General features: G+C 35.4%; 1 pseudogene; it reads left to right on the top strand.

Annotated features, from left to right (window-relative positions):
• The first annotated feature begins 336 nt into the window (after positions 1–336).
• Positions 337–891, top strand: LOC140692594 (heat shock transcription factor, Y-linked pseudogene; annotated as a pseudogene).
• Positions 892–4,158: the final 3,267 nt, after the last annotated feature.

Raw genomic sequence — 4,158 nt, 5'->3', positions numbered from 1 at the left:
TTCTGTACAAAAGGAAGGAGATTGGTTTTATTTCATAGACCCCAAAATTAAATTATTTAGAAAGATTTTGTTGGGATAATATTTGCAAATCACACTTTAAATATAAGCATCCTATATGTTTCATTTTAACTGGATGAATGACAAGTAAACACTGGCTGAATGTTACACTTGAGTTGCTGAGAGGCCAGTTGTTTTGTAATGTCACAGCTACTCAAGTTGAGTTTCATTGTGAAGGTCTAGCAGTTTATCTGTGCAGGCCTGCTAAAGCAGCATTTGATGCTGCAGTGCTCAAAATCATGCAGATTAGAAAAGTAGCTGTTGATAAATTTAATTGAGATGGCACATGATTCTTCAGAAATTCAAGTTGTGTCTTGTAAAGATGGACCAACTGGTTCAGCAAAATCCGGTAGATCTCTATTGTGTGATCAAACATTTTCTGGGGACTTGGACTTGAGGTCTATGATTGAAGAAAATGCTTTTCAGACTTTGTCTGAAGAATCCTTGATAAAAACACCATGATACACACATTGTGTCTCTGAACCAGATGAAGATAATGATTTTCGTTATCTGACATTTCCAAGAAAACTCTGGAAAATAGCTGGGAGTGACCAATTTAAATCCATCTGGTGGGATGATAATGGATATTTCATAGTGATTGATGAAGATGTCTTTAAGAAGGAAGTTTTGGAAAGAAAGGCCCCTTTCAGAATATTTGAAACTGGAAGTATGAAAAGTTTACTTAGACAGCTAAACCTATATGGGTTTAAGAAGGTGCGGTAGAATTTTCAAGGTTCTGCTTGTTTAGCTGACTTTCTGGCAGTAGAAAAAGAAGTCTCTGTTTTAAGAAAGGTATTCAGAAATTTTAGTTACCACATGGTAACTTATATATAAAATTTTATTTTGTATATCAATCAATGATAATATAAAAGTAAAGCTAAATTTTGAAAATTGTATAAAACTACTAAGGCTAAAATCCTTTATTTTTTCTAAAAAATGAGGATAGTGCCTTAAGTAGTCAATATTATGAGAAACTTTGTTTGCAACTATGAATAATTCCAGAAATCTAAATAAAGGTATTAAGGCTGCTTATAAAAAGTGGCATTCACTGTTACTGCAATGGCTGACTTCTTAAATTTGATGAGTATACTATTTAAATGCATAGTTTCCAAATAAGGAACTTCAAAATATCGTCAGCAATGTTCATATTTTGATGATATTATCTTTGCATTTTAAACGTGGAATCTGAGGTTTTATAAGTTAGCCTTATTGTAGTCTTGTATTTTGGTTTAAAATTTTACTAAAATGTTTCTCCATTGGTTGTAGCTGCATTTGTATCATAATCCAAATGTTAAACGAGGCTGTCCCCAGCTTTTAGTGAGAATAAAAAGAAGAGTTGAAATTAAAAATTCTTGTCTGTTGTCTTCATTGGCTGAAGATTTCAACAAGAAATACTTTAAATCAGGGGTAATGTCGATAAACATAATTCTGATTTTGTGGCTGACACTAGTGGAGAAAGTGCATTTTTACCTTCTGCAAATTTAAACATGCCTCTAATAAGAAAGCCCTCTACTAACCACATAATTGGTGATACAACAACCCCGATCAGAGGTGATTTTCCTCCTCCATCATCAATGTCAGTGAGACCACCAGAACAAATTGCAGTGGATCAACGAGCTATTTTCAATCAGTTCACCCCTGTCCACGGGCACTCTCAAATCAGCTACAATGAAACAAATGGCCGTATTGTGAACTCCATTACAACTACAACTTGTATTTCTCAGTACAGCATCTTCTCTCCCATACAGAGCAATTATTTTAGACTGATGTTGGAGCCTTCTACTTTTCCATAAAGATATCACAAAATATCTGCCAATGAACTTCATTTTCCTAAACTTCAACCAGGGATCAACCCACGCATTTCAGTGCCAGTGATAGCTGATAAATCAGTTACCTCTCTTTCAAGGCCAACTCATCAGACATTTTCAGTTTATGAACGTCAAACTAATTACAACTGATCAACCAGAGGACTACCAGATTATGCAGGATAACAGTAGTTAAAATTGATGTTGGCAAATGTCATCAAATATCTGCAATTTTCTTATTTTAACAATAATCATAGGTGTGTACCTGTATTTTCCTTATTTTTTTTAAATATAGCATATATTTAACAGGAGACTAAGTTGCCATTTAACGATAGAAAGAGATATCTGATTGATATGATCTTTTTATGGAAAAATATGGGAGTAAATTTAAATAATTCCTTGTAAGGAAGAAGAAAATATGGGAGAATTTGGAAAAAGACTAAAACATGGAGAGAGGGAAAATTACTAAGTGGATTCTGGTTCATACTGGAAAGTATGAAAAGTGTTAAGTTAGGATAGATTGGAACAGGAGATACATGCAGGAACCGGCCCAGGGATCATGGTCTCTATTATGTCATCCCCGGAATCAAAAAGATCACATGATATAGTCAAAGATGGCACATTCATCATGTGGTAGAATTTAAGAAGTAATTTTATCTATGGTCTTCTTCGTGCTGTTCTAAAAGCATTCCAATTGGTGCTTTCATTTCCTGCCCTGAAGATTCTACATTATATTTTCTAGTCAATAATTTATGTTGCTTTATGTTCCAGCCAAAGTAAAGTTTACGTCCTCAGGGTGGCATTCAATGCCTTTCCAACTCTAAGCACACAAACTCAAATTTGTTTAGTCATTTCTTTATGAATCTGGCAACTGATTACCATGGCATATCTTTATGTTTCACTGTATCTGGATATATATCCAGGCAAATGATTGTCAACAACGTTAGTTCCAAACTCAATACTTTTAATCCAGCTCATCCTTGGATTTTGGGTGTCCTCCTTTTACCTTGTTAGACTATCCCTGTCTCAGCACAGAAACCACCTCCTCCAGATGTTTTCTGTCTATCCCCCTTTCCTTGTCTAACTTGGATACCAGCACAGTAAGCTCAGCACATGCCACAGGATGCATTTTAGTATTTACTGAATGAAAAATACATGTTGACTTTAGCAAGATCCACTTTCTTGAAACAAGAAAACTCTCATGGTTTTCCAACTATTTTGTTATGGTCTTTACTCTTCACCAAAAACTAGCTCTTTTCATAGCCCAAGGACTAATCCCTCAAAACAGTAATTGGAGGTAGGTACAGGAGACAAGTTATTATTTTCTTAATTCATGCCTCCAGAGGTCTAAAGTATTCCATTCCCATTTGCTGGACATTTTTCTGTCTCTTCATCACCCACCCATCCCAAAATAGCTGATATCCTTCCCCATACCAATAACTATACTGCCTTCCAATTATTTTACTTCTTAAATTCAGAGATTTTTCCAGAAAAGACAGTGCCATTGCAAACATTTAATATAGGTTTATACACCCCACATAACTTTTGCCCCTTCTAACCTTAACAGAGGATGTATCTAAAATGTACTTGACCCTTGGCTGTGGTGGTTGCATTCAGTAACCAAATTGCAATCTAAAATGTGTGGACTAGATGGAGGTGAGGGTGATAGAATTAAAAATTTGTCCAACTGCAAGAATACCAAATTTATACAGATATTAGGAAATATAAAATATTCATGAAAGTCTTTGACTATTTCCCATTAATTTAAAATAAAATATGAAGCATTTTAAGAATGTGAAATGCCCTGAAATGCTGGAAAAATTGTAGGAAAAGTCAGGGAGCCTACGGCTTCTGCTCACAATGATTCAGGTAGTGTCAGCTGATAAGACAGTAATGGCAGAATTTAGTACTGAAAATGTGTCACCTATTGTGAAGAAAGCTTTTGATAATCTGGAGAATGGGCAAATTGGCCAGGGTGAACTCTAGCAACATGCCACCAATATGACCTTTACCAAGAGAAGAATAGAGACCACTTACAGCTGGAGAACTGTGTCTGAACACCAGTGGTTCTTCCTACAACAAAAACATCAAGCTTTTTAGTTTGTCAGCTGAACTCTGATGGTGGCTATGTTGTTGCGTACATTAGCATTCTGGGGTTCAGATGGGCTGGTTCAGCAGCTAGTTTCCAGCTCCTTATCAGACAGTGGGTCTTACCGTGATCATCTTAACAAGGTTCTATACTGATAAGTCAAAAGCTACAGTTTACTTTCAAAATTAGAAATCCTAAAGAAGAATA

Source organism: Vicugna pacos, unplaced genomic scaffold (genome assembly GCF_048564905.1).
Source record: "Vicugna pacos unplaced genomic scaffold, VicPac4 scaffold_13, whole genome shotgun sequence".
NCBI lineage: Eukaryota > Metazoa > Chordata > Mammalia > Artiodactyla > Camelidae > Vicugna > Vicugna pacos.
This window is presented reverse-complemented; position numbering and strand designations above follow the sequence as displayed.